Genomic DNA, 17,914 nt, shown 5'->3' with positions numbered 1-17,914 from the left:
GTGCTGTGTGTGGGGACATTACAGGGGGGCTGTGTGTGGGGACATTACTAGGAACATTACAGGGGGACTGTGTGGGGGACATTACAGGAGGACATTACAGGAGGACATTACAGGGGGGCTGTGTATGGGGACATTACAGGGGGACTGTGTGTAGGGACATTACAGGTGGACATTACAGGGGTGCTATGTGTGGGGACATTACTGGGGGACATTACAGGGGTGCTGTGTGTGGGGACATTACAGGAGGACATTACAGGGGGTCTGTGTATGGGGACATTAATGGGGACTGTGTGTGGGGGACATTACAGGAGGGCTGTGCACGGGGACATTACAGGGGGACTGTGTGTAGGGACATTACAGGTGGACATTACAGGGGTGCTATGTGTGGGGACCTTACTGGGGGACATTACAGGGGTGCTATGTGTGGGGACATTACTGGGGGACATTACAGGGGTGCTGTGTGTGGGGACTGTGTGGGGGACATTACAGGAGGACATTACAGGGGGTCTGTGTATGGGGACATTAATGGGGACTGTGTGTAGGGGACATTACAGGAGGGCTGTGCACGGGGACATTACAGGGGGACTGTGTGTAGGGACATTACAGGTGGACATTACAGGGGTGCTATGTGTGGGGACATTACTTGGGGACATTACAGGGGGGCTGTTTGTGGGGACATTACTGGGGACTCTGTGTGGGGGACTTTACAGGGGTGCTGTCTGTGGGGACATTACTGGGAACATTACCGGGGGGCTGTGTGGGGGACATTACAGGGGGGCTGTGGGGTCTTTTCTTGGGGGATGTTCACACTGGCAGTAGGATGGGGCCTCGGTTTGCTCACACATGAGTTTCCAGTGATGGTTATGTGATGGATAACGAGCGCCTGGTCTCTTGTATTTGTTAAGATGCAAACGTGTGAGCGCAGCCTTACAGTATTTTGGGAGAGTGTTAGGGCAGCAGCAGTATAACACTGTGAGGATATGTTCACACGTTGCAGTTACAATCAGCTTTGAGGTGGATTGATGTGCAGTTTTGTTAATTTAACAGGTGAAAGATCTGATCTGAACGGGTGAATTTGAGTTTGAAGAGAAACCTGTTCCACAAATGGTGTTCACTTAAAATAACAAAACTGCACCTAAAACCACCTCAAAACTGATTTGCAATGCAATTTTAACTGCAACATGTGAATGCGCCTTCATAGAACCAAGATATTGTGACAATGAAGGACATAAGATGTCTGTGTGGTGAACTCCACAGGAAGGACATGTCACTGGATGTAACACGTAGGGATTTCTCCTGTGATGTCTCTATCTGTATACACCCTCAGTATTGTTGTTATTGGCACAACCAAATGTGAGAAGGTTGTGTACGGGAGGGGTATTACTGAAAGTGCAATACACATGCATTGGGGCCTTTGCCCCGGATCTTTTACCACCCTAGCAACGCCCCTGCAGACAACCATGAAAACTTCAAGTCAGAAGGTTCTAAATGCTGAAACCATAGTGAAAAAGTACAGCGGTGACCTTGGCTAATAATAAATGAAGAGCACTAGACTTTCTATAGATGTGCAATCATTTCTTGCAGACAAATATTTCTATTTTTTCACTCATGCCAGCAATCTTTTTTTATATTCTATATGTTGTCATCTGTAGTGAAGGGTTATGCTTTATGTAAAGAAATTGTCTCAACAACACATTTCTGATCACAGCCCTGAAAATATTGTACTGCTGGTTCCTAAGAAGTGTAATGTAGCTCTCAGTTTACAAAGAGCTCATAATTTACAAGCTAAAATGATGTATCCAAACTGTTAATTACACGACTATTAGAAGGCTGGGAGGTGTTTCGGGGCTGTGTAAAAGCACGATGCCTCAGTTATTTTCTGCAGGTCATAAAGCTTCATGCTTTTAAAAGATCAAAGCAATTAATAAAGAAAAAAAATTGAGTTTCTCTATGAAGAGCTTTCAATAAAGTCATTACAGGCCCTTCCATAATCAGTGAGTGTCCAAACTCAGATGTCACCCACCTTTCTCTACACAATTTCATAGTCTGGAAAAGCGGGGCTGAATACAGCAGTGTCTCTAAGAAAGGAAAAATGTCTGAATAACATAGGACACTTTCTCTTTTATGATACTGATGTAAGATACCGAGCAAAATTGAAGATCTTTGTAGTTATATAAATGGATATTCAGTGGCATAGATTCTTCACAGATGGCCTTCATGAAAACAAACATGCCTGAGCACATAAAAGATGAAAGGATAAAAAAAAATCTATTTAAGAAAACTTTCACTTCCTGGCTGAAATTCTTTTTTTTTTTTTTTTTCCATATTGAAAAATTAAGCAAAGATAAAAAAAATTAAGCAAAAATACCTAATACATCATCCAACATCTGTTGATCTGTTGCTGTTCATGATGTCATGTAAAGATGTCAAGCAAATGTTTTAGAATCTTCTGTATTGGAGTGGAGTCTCATGAGAAAAATAACCACACTCTACTCCATGTCAAAAGATTCTTTCCCATTTATATTTGCCATTTATGATTGTAGATATACAACTTAGGTGAGCAGCTGTCAGGATCCTGGTGTATCTTTATTCTTGACCACTAGTGGCTGCTGTTTCTCTCATACGTATTGTGCTGCAATTCTTGTTACCAGAATGGCTGATTGTGTGTGTTATGGAGCCATCTTGGAACTAGGAGGTAAAAAAAAAAAAGATGACAGGGGGAACAGCGTTCCATAGTGCATAGATTATTCTTTTTATTGTATAGTAATATAAAATTCATAATAAAACTGCTCACCTTTTAAATTACTGTTTTTAGCATAACTTGGGTAATATTCCACTGCCACGTCCACTGTCACGTCTTGGCCGAATAGATGAAATCCCTTTTAGCGTAAATAATCCAAAGATGTAAATTCTAGTTGGAGCACACAAGGGGAAAAGAAAGTAGCAGATGTTAGTTGGCGCAGGCAGGTAATCCCGACTCAAAAGGCTTTATCATTTGGACCCAGTTTTATGAAGTCATAAAAAATGTACATTACATTCCATTAAAACCAAAGGTGTTATCACACTGTGATAAATTTGACCAGGGGGAGGGGGGGCCTTATCCTACTCAAATTCCCCACTTTCCCCCAGCCGTCCCCTTATTTAGCCTGATGGAGCTAGCAGAGTGTTATCTGGCTCAGTAGGGTGCCGAGTTTCAATTTCTCCAGCCGCTTCATCTCTGAAGATTGGAGGGAAAAATCAGCCATAACTCATAGGACCAATATGTTCATTGGGGGCAGTTATGGAGTTATGGTCCATCTCGGCCCAAGGGCAACTATCATTTTGGATTTCTTATCGTCAGGAAATCACAGTGGTCCAATTCCTGGGGCTCTAACATCCTTGGGTCCAGAGATATAAATTGGTATCAATGCGATTCGGGGATTCACCTGGATCCAATGATACCAGAACCATGGCCCTACGACTTTCCCTTGAGAAGCTTTGATTTCTCCAGGGTTCTGGATGTAATACCAGGTAGGAGGGATCAATGACCTCCTGGAGGAAATCTTACAACCACCAAGCACAGGGAGGATCTTAAAGTGTGGACTATCCATCCCCATAAGGCCCATTCCACACTTGTGAGTGTGATGCGATGAACTCGAATCACACTCGCAACGCATGCTGCTGGGATCGCACGGCCCGAACGCTGCAAGTCCCGGTTTGCAGCGTTCGGGCCGTGCTATTGCATTGCAAGTGTGATGCAAGTTCATCGCATCACACTCGGAAGTGTGGAACGGGCCTTAGGCCGACACACTAGGTAACTAACTCACTGAACTGCTGAGACTTGTGCTACCTTTTTGTATTTTGTACACTGTTTACGGTATATATCTATTGTGTGCTCTGTATTGTCTAGTGTGCCCTTAAGGCAATGAAATATATATTAACCTGTGCTGCTCTTTTATCTCGGTTCACGTATCTCGCGTCCAGGTCTCTCGGTTATATAAATGCTACCAGGTTGGTTCTTCACCCTATAATTCCGTAACGGACCGGCTTATATTAAAGGAGAGCTGGTGGCAGATCCTTGGGTTCAGGGTTGTAATTTATTGTGCCATATCAGGAAGTTGTGTGGACAATTTGAAATCACTTCCTGCGCCTTTCGTAACCTGTGCGTTCTGGGAGTGTCTACAAAAGGATAACCAAGTGACCTTGTATACCTTTCAGGGGTCCGAAACGTCACAGTTTCCTTCACAAACGAGTTTTTTGTCAAACCTTGAACGCTTCATCAGGTCCACAGATAACATTTATTTGGCAAGTATTTATAGAACACAAGTAAATGATATAAGTAATCATTTCTGTTGTATAATAGAATAGTATGTAAATAAGGTCCATACCATAATTGGAAAAGCAACAGTATGGCATTTAATACATACAATTATCAATTGTTATACTGATAACATAAGTTATGTTAGTATTTATGAATTGTATAATTGTGTGTATTAAATGTTATAGTGCTGCTCTTCCAATTATGCTACAGATTTACTTATATAATCACTAAGGCCGTCCACACCCACTAAGGCTACATTCACACAAATGTATGGGGGACATATATATGGCGTATATATGTCCCCCATACACAGCAGTGGGCTCACGGCGCCATAGGGGAGCGATATGGTGCGGTGCCGTTCCGTAACCAGGAGAAAGATAGGACATGTCTTCCTTATCTTTTTAATACCTTTTGGTTTTAATGGTACTTAATGTACTTTTTAAATTTAATAAAACTGTCCATCTTGTTTCCCTTTTGGGTCTTCATGAGGACTGTACCGCTATCCTAACATTGCTTGAGTATTGTGACTTTGTTTGTGACTTTTCCTGCTCCCAGAACTGTCTTACCCAGACTGTTACTACATATGTGTATTATCCCTGCTGTGACTTACACTACTACCCTGTCATAACAAACTTCTCAGTTCATCTTTGTGCCTGGTTTACTCTGTCTGACCACTGGATTCCGGCCGTGTTTACCATCATCTTAAAAACGAGTAGTGATGTCTACGTGTATAGATTGCCACATGGTTGGTCTATCCTTTGTTTTTTTTTACATAGAGCAAGATTATTTAGACGCAAAATTAAAATGTTTAACAATCTGCCTATGTGTATCCAGGAAATTAAAGGCTAACTACCTATAGACTGAAAGGCATTAATATCCAATGAACACACAAGTAATTGAGCAGTAAAAATCTCAAGAGTATTTACTGCTTTACCTTTACTAAGTCACTGTGCCTTCAGAAAGATTTATATTTCATACCCAAAAATAAACCTAATAGGTTTCACTGACCTTGCCAATAATGAGAGCAGAATATTGGAAATTACCTAACCTGGTTAGAAGAATAGAATTTCTTGAATTCCCATACCCAGAAATGAAATTGGATTGGAGATGAATTGGAAATACAAGCTCAGTAGACCTTATTTCCAATATGAGAACCCAGATAAGCTAATCACTGGAGCTCTAAATATTGTTTTATTTCATGGAATTTTCCATTCAGCAGTTTGATACAAATTCTTGTTGCTCCAGATTTTATTTCCCCAAAGACTCAAACTGCAACTTTGTGAAATGAAATGCTTTCTATAAAATCTAGATCTCATCCAATGGAAAATGGACCATTTATATGTCACAAGAAAGCTGATGGCCTTTTGTCTTTATGATAATAGATTTATGTTTATATTGGACATTTTATATTTAACTTTCTACAAAAAGGTGTAAAAAGGATTAACTGTTCTGTTATTTTCCAATAAAATTCTATATATTAATGTGCTGACAAAGTGTGAAAAAGGAAGGGTATCAGAAAGTATAGTTGCATACTCTTCACCTGAAAAAGAGGTGACAAAATCTATCTGGGCCTAAATAAGCCATTGAAGGACCCCATAACCCTAATATTGGTTAGTGTATAATTTAATGTCTTACTGTTGACAGCAATGTCTTCATGTAAAAACATTAATTCACAGTAACATATGCAATTCACATGTTTGCTTTCAGAGACATATAAGGTTTGGTGTTGGTGCATACAGAGGCAGCATAACTAAGGAGTGACGGGGCCCCATAGTGGAATTCTAATTGGGACACCCCAACCCCCTCAGAAAATATACATATGCATACACATTTATACAATCATGCACACATTTATACACTAATATACACATGTATACACTTTCACATATCTTTTCCAGTAGCTGCTGACCATATGGGGGAAGTAGATGGTCAGAATTAGAGATGAGAGATACCTAGTCCTGTCATTCTGCTGTCCTCTCCCCCAACATTTCTTATCCTAGCTGCTGTTTCATGCTGTGTACTGTGAAAGATGTGCACTGTTATATACATATTATGCTGTACAATGCGCAGTATAATATGTAGATAATGGTGCACATCCTCCATTTCTTAATGTGTCAGTTTGGTTGCTGGGGCCCCCTGACACTGTGGGCCCCATAGCAGCTGAAATGGCTGCTACCACTGTAGTTATATTTGAATTTCTTACTTTTCTTAAATTTCCCCCTCAAAAAAATTAGATTGGTTCAATGGGGATTTATTGAAGATAAGTAAATATTCACACACGGGAGAACAGGTCCTGTATCTGCTGATGGCTAGAGTAACAGGAAAAGTATGTGCCCAATTCAATTTCTGTGAGAGTTCGAAGATAGCAGAGCGCTGTGCTTGGCTATTTCCATCCTTCCTATACAACTGAATTGAGCAGCAGGACGCATGCTCATGCTGCCACTCCACCCGTCAGTGAGAATGAGATCCTTGTTCTCATAAAAAGGAGGAGTCTCTGCCATCAGACCCTCATCAATCAGCTAGTTATCTCGCCCCTTTATAATTTTTCAGTTTATATACAACACTTCCACTACTGTGCCACCCTTATTAGTTCATAAAATATACCACTGACATCCACTGAGTGGGCTCCGATCGCGGGTGTTTAACCCGTTAAATGCCGCGGTCAGCGTGACCACAGCATTTAACTTGCCTTTGGGGGGTCTTTCCCCCACGATTGGCGCCCCGTGCTGTCTTTGGCGGGCCCGATCGTTGCTATGGTAACCCCGGGGTCTGATCAGGACCCAATGGTTGCCTGCAGGCACTGCCATTAAGTTGGCGTCTATGACGTCATCCTAAAGGCACAGGGTCAGCCTATGACACTGCTAATACCCTGCAATACATCAGCATTGCAGAGTATTATCATGAACAGGCAATCAGATGATTGCTTGTTCACCCCCCCATGGTGGAACTAATAAAAAAGTAAAAAAGTAAAAAAAAGCTAGTCAATAAATCACAACACAAACCCCACATATATAGTATCACCATGTTCGTAGCAACCCGTAGAATAAAAGTAAATAATTATTGAACCCGTACAATGAACGCTGTAAAAAAAACACATTTAAAAAAACAGCCAAAAATTATGATTTTTACTTATTTAATCCGACAAAAAATGAAATAAAGTGATCAACAAACATATGTACTCCAGAATGATACTGTTGCAAAGCACAACATGTCCCACAGAAAAAACAAGCCATCAACCAGCTCTGAGTCCAAAAAAGTAAAAATGTAACGCCACTTGGAAGACAGGGATGCAAAAATGATAGATTTTTCCCCACATTAGGGTTTTATTTTGCAAATTTAGTAAAACATAAGAAAAAATATAAATGTATGGTATCTCCGTAATCTTATTGACCCATAGAATAAAGAGAACATGATTATTAGGCTATATGGTGAACACGGAAAAAAAAAGGATAAAATCCAGTACAGAATTAATGTGTTTCTACTCCTGACCTTAAAAAAAAAAAAAGTTCATAAATTCTCAACAATGGGAGATGGTAACACTGGAAAAAGCGTCTCATCCCGCAAAAAAATGCCGTCACATGGCCCCAATAATGAAAAAGCAAAAATTGTATATCCTACAAAATAGGCCAATGAGAAAACTAAAATACTGGCAGCTGCAGGGCGCTCCTTCGCTTCTGCGCCTCGCTGTGCCCCCATAAAACAAGTAACAGCCACATGTGGGGGTTCTCTGTACTTACAAATTTTAAAATGATCCCAAAAAGAAAAAAATGTAGTGGGCTCACCTGAATGTATGAGGCAACAACGTGACAATTCGTGAGCAACTGAACCTTCGGCTCTGAAGTACATAGAATATGCAAAAACAAACAAATCCAGGCTGCGTCCTTAAGGGGTTAAAATCCTAAGCATTATTTCCCTCCAATGAGCCCATGCCACATATACTGCTGTACCTTCAGCCACCTCTGTTTCTGTGTAAAGACGTTGAGGGCGTGATGACATCATTGTCATTGCAGCAGCAGTGCCATAGAGCGAGACATTGGGGCACATTTACTTACCCGGTCCAGTCGCGATCCAGCGGCGGGTTCTCCGACGCTGATTCGGGTTCTGCCGGGATTCACTAAGGTCCGTGCGCCGATATTCACCATGTTTCGCTGCTGCGCCGAGGTCCGCCGAAGTTCACCTGCTTTTTTCTGGTGTATGTGAGTGCTTGATCTTGCGACACAAATGGCTTTTTAAATTCCGCGGTTTTTCCGAATCCTTCGGGTTATCCGGTGGCCACGCCCCCCGATTTCTGTCGCGCGAAAGTCGGCACGATTGCGCCAAAAAACAATCACGTGCGCCACAATCCCATGAAATACAGCGCAAAGCGGAAATATTCGGGAAAAACCCGACGGATTCGCGGCTGCGGACCCTTAGTAAATGTGTCCCATTGTATGCAGAGCAAGGAACCTCTGCTGTGCTGCTCCGGTAATTACTTGGTGTCTTAAGCATGCATGATTTGATAAAATCGATAATTTGTAGGATAGTAGTGTTCGTGCTTTCCAGGTTTTCCTAGAAACTTCATGGGGGGGGGGGCATGCCTACAACCAACAAACCGTCCCTGATGGGAAGGAATGATTGTTCAGTTGGTAGGTCAGTTGAAACCACTTTGGGCAGGTGAAAATGGAGACCAAGGTGGATAACTGAGAGAGTGTGAGAGAAAATTTGGCTCAGCCTAGATATTTAAGCATGAAGCTCCCACCATTGACTCGGGCACCATTGGGAAAGCCTGTATTACTGGATCACAGGGCCCACCAGCCTCCCACCCATAGTGTTCGATGGTTTTTTGAAACCCCAACTTATCTCTTGACACCCAAACATAGTAACTCATTTTAGACCACCAGTATTAAAGGACACCTGTCATCAGGTCTGTGTCACTATTTCTGTCACCTCTACCTGTTGGAGCAGCTCACAGGGATTCCATCCCAGCCTTTTATCTAGTCAATTCACAAATTAATCATTATAAAATAATATTTTCTTTATTATGTGAATGAGGCTGGTCACATGGTCAGAGGCAGCAGGGGCGCACCTGCCATGAGGCGAGTTGAGATTCTCGCTTCAGGCTAGATGAGGGGGCGGCTGCCACATGAACCTGCCCATTGCATCAACCCGCCCGCTGGTCGACACACTCCCCCGCCCATCTCACCCGCCCGCACATCGCCCCGTGGCCCGCCCATCACATCCACCAGCATGCCGGCACTTCCCCCTGCGGCCCGCCCATCACATCTCCCCGCATGCCGGCACTTCCCCTTCGTGGCCCGCCCCCAACACATCCGCCAGCACATTGCCCTGCGGCCCGCCCATCACATCTCCCCACATGTCGGCACTTCCCCCGGCGGCCCGCCCCCAACACGTCCACCCGCGCGCACATCGTCCCGCGGCCTGCCCATCACATACACCTGCCCGCCGGCACCTATCCCAGCCCAAAGTCGCCCGCCGGCACATCCACCTGCCGGCACAGGTACCTGCTCCAGCACAAAGTCCACGCTGGTTCCCCCCAGGCTCCGATTCTCCCCCCCCCCCCCCCCGCAAAGATTCCCACCTCCCCGGCAAAACCCCCCCTGGAGGACATGGCCGATGATGAAAGAAGAAGATAGGTAAGTTAGCTTCTATGTATGTTTGTATAAGTAAGTATGTATGTATATATATTTCTGTATGAACGTATGTATAGATGTGTGTTTGTATATATGAATATTCTGTATGTGGTAAATGTGTGTGTATATTTGCTATATATACTGTTTATATATGTGTATTTGCTGTATGTATACTCAGTATGTATGTGTGTACATTCAGTATGCCACCATGTAAAATATACTATATGGCAGAACCCTGTATGTATTATATGGTATATGGCGTCACGCTGTATGTATTATATAGTATATGGCGTCACGCTGTATGTATTATATGGTATATGGAGGCACGCTGTATGTTTTATATGGTATATGGAGGCACGCTGTATGTATTATATGGTATATGGAGGCACGCTGTATGTATTATATGGTATATGGCGGCACGCTGTATGTATTATATGGTATATGGCATCACGCTGTATGTATTATATGGTATATGGAGGCACGCTGTATGTATTATATGGTATATGGAGGCACGCTGTATGTATTATATGGTATATGGAGGCACGCTGTATGTATTATATGGTATATGGAGGCACGCTGTATGTATTATATGGTATATGGCGGCACGCTGTATGTATTATATGGTATATGGCGGCACGCTGTATGTATTATGTGGTATGTGGCAGTACGCTGTATTAATTTTATACTGTATGGTGGATTGTTGTATGTGTTTTGTGCTTTGTAGTAGCTCGCCGTGTGTATTATATAGTACACAGTGGGATGCTCTATGTATTTTGCATTGCTTTATTTTCACATTAAACCAATATGATTGCGTCTGGTCCTGACACTCCATGATATATTACATATCTGGAGTCGGGGGGGGGGGGCGTCTTTTTATAGCTCGCCTCAGGCAGCAGAAAGGCTAGGTGCTCCCCTGAGAGGCAGTGATGTCATCCCTGTTCCCCCTCCCCTCTCCTCCCCTACTTATGTCTGTGTATAATGCATAGTAAAGCATTGCTGGTGTCTGTGTATTACCTGGTGTCATGCTCTCCCTCCTAATACACGTGTGAGACACAGACATCAGCTACACATGTACCTGACATGTTCTGCTATAACATGGCTGCCTGGAGCTGTTGAATCTCTCCTATACACACACAGGCTGCATGGGGCACCAGCACCAGGAAGCACATGTAGGAGTCATTACACCATTATACACACTCTCAGTCAAGCACTTGTGGTGTGGCCTCCCACTCATGAATAAGCGGGACGGCTTGAATATGATAATGACTCAATTGGACATCGAACAGGTCATTTGCATATAGCTTTAGGACCTCATTGCTTAAGTGTACAGGCATGTAGAGGGACAATGAAGGGATAAAGGCAATGCTTTCTAATGACAGTTTATGAAAATATGTGTAGTTTAGGGGGTTCATTTGCCTGATGGGTTCTCTTTATGATCTAGATGTAACTGGACTATACTAGTGTCTTGAAGTTATCACTAAAAGAGTTATTTTTACACCTCCCCTACTTGTCTCCATTTTGTCTGGCCCATCTGCACCTCATCATCATCCAGGGCCACCTTGCCAGACAGCAGTATCGGGTTGGCCCTGGGGGAACTACAGGTCCACATCACTGACCGACACAAACATCGGTGCAGCCCTCCTCAAACCTCTACAGTAGCCCCCAGAAGAGAGAGAAATTACAGGGAGGCGCCATAGAGAATAATCCGTCCCTGAGGAAGCCCTCATGTCCACCTGAGACATTTTTTCTTACTATTCTTATTATTATTTCTACTTTAGCCCTTGGGGGTCTGATAATTTATACAATATACTGCAATACTACTCAGACCTGAGACTGCCATGGCAACCAAAAGGCACCCTCTGATGATGTCAACCAAGGCACTTAATAGGTTAACTGCCACAATCGGTGCCAGCACCAACCACCGCAGTTAGAGGCAGGTGTCACCTGTGTTATACAGCTGACACTTGCCGTGTATGGATTTAACGCAGCCTGTGAAATATACCTTGTACACTTTTGTTACTGTTGATCATTCTGAATTATTCTGCAGTAATAGACTTCATGTCTGACTCATGTGCACTGCACTTATGTCTGACACTAATATTGAACTGCAGGTTCTCAGAATTTTAAATGTATGTATTTTGGAAATTGTATTTAAGGAATTCTGTGTTGTTCTAGCCGTGTTTTAGGAAGTAATGTTGCCTGGATTTATGACATAATCTGACATGATGTTTTTCACCAGAGCTGCATTCCTGATTTATTGGCTTTCTGAAGGTGAACTGTAGAGAACAGTTCCCACCATTCACATAGACCTCGTACAGAGATTTATTTGTCTTCTGGTACAATGGATTTTTCTAGTTTGCCTTGTCTATTTGCAAAATGTACAGAAAGCTTTGGAGAGACATGTCATTCATTGCCTATACATATTAGGATAAGATACGAGGCATTGACTGCTCAAGAATCAGAGGCAGCCACAATACAGTTTTATATTATTGCTGAACCTGCTCATTGGCTGGAACCATGTGCTATTCTAAAGAGTCCACCAAAAAGAGAACAGCCAGTAGTGATTTATTGCTGTGGTTCCATCAATTCCATGTTTTAAGAAGGAAATTACTTACTTTTCATGGTCAGATCTTAATAAACATATTCAAGCTGAAAATCTTAATTGATATAAAATGTCTAATTTATTTAAAACAAAATCATCAGCCACCTGAGGGCTGGTTTCCAAATAACTCTAAAAAAAAAAAAAAAAACTCACCATAATATACAGTACAGACCAAAAGTTGGCCACACCTTCTCATTCAAGAGACTATACACATTGTAGATCATAATCTTGCAGAGCTTCGATGTGAGGACCAGTCTATGACATCAATGTCTTTCAGGTAATGTCTACACATATGAGGAGAAGCAAAGTCATCACTGCACGAACGGTCCACCGGTGTACAGATGAAACCACTGGTGGGCCACGACACCCAATGACTCCGACCCTTCTTAATCTGTTTGGGACTTTAACTCTATCTGTGTCCAGACTTGAAATCAATTACCTTAACGCTTGTATTCAGTAAGTAGCGACACATTTTGCCAACTTGTTTCTGCTTACCAGACACAAGCATTTAGGGCTAGACACATCTGTGATCAGGGAGTTTATATTCCGAATGCACTTGATGTGTGTTTCAAATTTCAAAATGAACATGATGTTAAGCAGCACCCACATTTAGTAAAAACAGTGAAATCTGCACATAGTTTGCTTGTGTAGCTTGTAGGGGGCACAAGATTCACTCTTTCTGGCACACCTTCTTCATGAATCTGGTGCCCCCTGCACTGCTCCGACAGAGTGCACCACTATTGGTGCATCTTTATTGGTGCATCTTTAAGACACTTCTGTTGGACTTTGCATGATAAATGTGCCGCATGACTCAGCACCTGCATGCCAAATTTCAAATTAGTGTTGTGTGAAAAATAGTGCAGCCACGACACAAATGTGGCGAAGGTACTTCTTACATACCTGTGCAAGGAGTTTGCACTGAAAAGAATGTGCAATGTACAGAATACTGGCTCAAGTATCTTAGTAAATGTGGGCCTATGTGTTTGCATTGCAACAGGAAAAACGGAATTCAAAACATTGAACACAGAATTCTGCAATTTTGCCATCATTACTAATGATGCGTTGGCAATGCATTTGATAATGTATTTGCAAATGTATTGTTTCAGTGTGGCCTTAAAATGGAGATTGGGTAGCAGTAGGTGGGCCACCAGTATGGATTTCACTGTTGGGCCCTAGGTCCCCCAGTACGACCCTGATTATTCTTTTCAAAAAACAATAAATAATACAGGCCCAGACAATTAAAAAATTATTAAATGTTTAAATGGGTCTCACAACAGATGGTAGATGACTAATACTTACTTTCCCATCCCGTCCCCATATATAAGCTTACTTTCTTATATCTTTGCATGGCAGCAATTCTGTAAAAAAAAAATAATAATAAGGGGTTAATAAGTTTAGCAAATTAGTCTGCAGAGCACCATTAGACTCCACAGATATAATTTATGCCTGTCCTGGGCAGTGCCAGGGAGTGCAGGAAATGTGGAAATATTGCGTACATGCGATACCTTTTTTTTTCTCTTCATTTCTCTTTTTTTTTTTTTTTTTTTTTTTTTTACTCGTTGCATAATAATAATAATAATCTTTATTTATATAGCGCCTTCAAATTCCTCAGCGCTTTACAGATTCTGGGGAACATATACAAATAAAATAAGACATTACAGAGTAATAAAAGTCATATGAAACAATAGGAGTGAGGGCCTTGCTCACAAGAACTTTCACGACTTTTTTTTTTTTAAATGCATTAAAAGTGACAGTAAAATTGTGTTTCTTTTTTAACAATTTTTTTTTTTTATGGGTGGCAGAAAAAAACAGATATCAGACAGTTGGGCAATTTATTCTGTTACACAGTTCACTGTATGGAATACATTTTTATGTTCTGATAGATTGGCCATTTTGGGATTTGGAATATCTAAAAAGTTTAAGATTTTGCTGCCTTTTATTTTGTAACTACTTTTTAGTCGTACCAGGGCTTAAACTGTGCCCAAGAGTGTTGTGGTTAATAATAATGCAGACCGAAAATCAGACTATTAGTAATCAATCAGACCCCAGGCCAGCCAATTCATTATAAATAACTACGGTAATAATGCAGTAAGACCTTATTTTATGTATGTACAGTATGTATAACTCTTTGGCTCTGTGAAGGACCGGTAGTAAATTAAGAGCTCTATAGCGGGAAAAGCTTTGGTCCACTACACTTGTTTTTGTACCTTGTTGATAAACCACTGGGATGTATTTATACTCAATATTTCATTTATTTTATTTTATTTTTTTATTGTGATTTTCAAGATTAAAGTCCATTTACACTTCTGGTTTACTAGCTATGTCTCCTTATTCAGGTTAGTAGCTTGTAAATCTTTTTTTTAATCATTATTAATCTTTATCTTCTCTCTGCTGCTGAGCATGCATACATACACTTGTTATTATTTCTCCAATATATATATACAGGCAGTCCCCGGGTTACATACAAGATAGGGTCTGGAGGTTTGTTCTTAAGTTGAATTTGTATGTAAGTCGAAACTGTATATTTTATAATGGAAGTTCTAGACAATTTTTTTTCTTTTGCCCCAGTGACAATTGGAGTTTCAAAATTTTTGGTGTAATTGGACCAAGAATTATCAATAAAGCTTCATTACAGACATCTTACAGCTGATCATTGCAGTCTGGGACTATAGTAAAGCATCCAGAGAGCTTCACCAGAGGTCACATGGGGCAGAGGGGTCCGTCTGTAACTATGGGTTGTCTGTAAGTCGGGTGTCCTTAAGTAGGGGACCGCCTGTATATATCATGTCTATAATTAATTTGAGCAGTTGTACACTTTATCAGGACTTTCGCAAAGCTATAAGTCAAGACTTACCCTTCCAGTTAGAACACAGACTCTCAAGGCCGATGCAGATTTATCTTTAGCTCTTGAAACGCTTTCCTTGGCCTCATACTTGGCACGACACTAAACTATCTCCAGTGCTTTCTGCTCTATGTTAATAATGAAGTCCCATCTACAGTACAAAATGAATTGTATTGTGACTTGTTTTTATTGTGGAATTGACCCATTGCTGTGAAGTCTGAAAAATCCACCGCATTTTTACATCAAATCCACTCCAAAAATTCATATTTGGAAATCAGCATTTCCACGTTGTGTATTCTAAATCTAAAACAAATAATGAATAAAACATTTTTACATAACTTTTTCACTATAAGCATATTTATTCTAGCATAAAATGACCTGTAACTTTCATAAAAAGTAAAAAATGCGAATCAATTGAAGATACACTGTTATTGCTGCCTGCCTTCTTTGTGCAACCCAGGCACTGCTGCTGCCGCCACTGTCGTTGCTTATGCGACAGCACCTGGAGAGGAGTGGATGCTCTATGACCTAGGCACCATCCTAGGCACTATGCAATGGCAGTGGTGATTGGGTCATACACCACATGGGAGCGATGAGAAGAAACCTTTTTTTTTTTTTTTCTTTTTTCCCTTTCTCCCTTTCCTTTTTCCCTTTCTCTTTTTTTTTTTTTTTTTTTTTTTCTCTTTCCTCTGTATCTGGGACTCGGATAAACATGTGCCATATTTAAGTATTTAAGTATTAGGAGAAGTACGATGAAGGGAGGATTTTTCCTCCACAATGTATCTATTGACATTTTCATGTTTAAGAAATAATGTCGATCCATCGCTACACTGGAATAAGTAGTAACTAACGGAAAGATTTGCTGTAATAAGTAGTAACTAATTATAAGATTGTTGTTCTATATGAATCAACTTATGTTTTCTGTTGAATGATCAATAAACATGTTGTCAACTGAAAGCTGCAGGGAAGAAAAGCACATTTTTTTAGTGAAGCTAACATTAAATGAATACACTCATTGTTATTGTGGTAAATGATGATTCTAATTGCAAACAACTGGTTTTTAATGCAATATCTACATATATAGGCCCATTTCCAACAACCACCACTCCAGTGGTTTAATGGTACATTGAGCAATCTTTTTAAATGGGTGTGGGCACAATCAAAAACGGTTTCAGATGTACAGAAGTAAAACGTTTTTTTAATTTATAATAGTTTCTAAAATATGACAGACATTGAGTAAAATTAAAATGAATAATGTAAACACACCTGCGTACAAATCATGTAAAGATCTTAATATAGATATAGGAACTTAGTTCGACCTTAATTGTATGTGTATCTTGTTAACAGGATTCCTTTAGAGCTTTGTAAACAATTTTGTAAACAATTTTGTAAACAATTTCGCAAAAAATTTCTATTCCTTCTGATACTCAGAGACAATATAGCGGTTGATTCTCTAGATATTCTCTAGATATAGTAAACAATTTTGTAAACAATTTTGTAAACAATTTCGCAAACAATTTCTATTCCTTCTGATACTCAGAGACGTGGAGGACGCCATCACATATTAAAAACGACTACCAAAACCTCCACAATAGTGAACGTTTCCAGTTCGAACAGAGAGAAAGACGCATATGATCAACCAACTGTGAGTGATTAGATTTTAAACATCCTATATATTTTTGGCAAATAGCTGTAAGAGTCTACACAAGTGTAGGGCCCTACACTTTGTGCAACATAAAAACCTCCTGGATACCAATTTACTCTTAAACAAATTTGTTTTTAACTATTCATTTTTTATTTTTTATCTTTATTTTTAATGCATGCAATTTTCTTTTTTATGAATTTTTTCATCCCCATGAATTTTTCAGCTCTACGAATTTTTTCATCTTTATGAATCTTTCTATTGGGACATAGGACTCCCCACTGTGTACGGGACTACTATTACTATATCTAGAGAATCAACCGCTATATTGTCTCTGAGTATCAGAAGGAATATAAATTGTTTGCGAAATTGTTTACAAAATTGTTTACAAAATTGTTTACTATATCTAGAGAATATCTAGAGAATCAACCGCTATATTGTCTCTGAGTATCAGAAGGAATAGAAATTTTTTGCGAAATTGTTTACAAAATTGTTTACAAAATTGTTTACAAAGCTCTAAAGGAATCCTGTTAACAAGATACACATACAATTAAGGTCGAACTAAGTTCCTATATCTATATTAAGATCTTTACCTGATTTGTATGCAGATGTGTTTACATTATTCATTTTAATTTTACTCAATGTCTGTCATATTTTAGAAACTATTATAAATTAAAAAAACGTTTTACTTCTGTACATCTGAAACCGTTTTTGATTGTGCCCACACCCATTTAAAAAGATTGCTCTATTTTCCCTGGTCTCATTCGGTGTTGAGACCTACTGTGGATGCACTCAGACTCGGCACAACAGAGATTGATAAGTGCCACCATAACCTTGATTTAATGGTACATTGAGTTTGCTAACTGTGTAAAAAGGCTAGTGGAGGAGGGTTTTTTTT

The 17,914-nt window shown here is 40.4% G+C and overlaps 1 long non-coding RNA gene across 5 annotated transcripts in view; it reads right to left on the bottom strand.

Moving 5' to 3' along the window:
• Positions 1–2,402: 2,402 nt before the first annotated feature.
• LOC140132938 (uncharacterized) overlaps positions 2,403–17,914 on the bottom strand; it is a 38,704-nt gene continuing 23,192 nt past the window's right edge. For 2 of the 5 annotated variants that reach the window (XR_011855749.1, XR_011855750.1), the window contains exons 2-5: positions 15,387–15,525; positions 13,832–13,890; positions 2,795–2,911; positions 2,403–2,688 (exon numbers count right to left, since the gene is read on the bottom strand). This is a non-coding gene — a long non-coding RNA (uncharacterized lncRNA). Of the gene's footprint in view, positions 2,689–2,794; positions 2,912–11,757; positions 11,834–12,685; positions 12,787–13,831; positions 13,891–15,386; positions 15,526–17,914 lie in introns of those variants that run through there. The other 3 variants (XR_011855752.1, XR_011855753.1, XR_011855751.1) reach the window with 3 other exon arrangements.

This window comes from Engystomops pustulosus, chromosome 5, assembly GCF_040894005.1.
Source record: "Engystomops pustulosus chromosome 5, aEngPut4.maternal, whole genome shotgun sequence".
NCBI classification, from domain to species: domain Eukaryota; kingdom Metazoa; phylum Chordata; class Amphibia; order Anura; family Leptodactylidae; genus Engystomops; species Engystomops pustulosus.
Note: the sequence above shows the minus strand (reverse complement) of the source record. Positions and strands in the feature narration are given on the sequence as shown.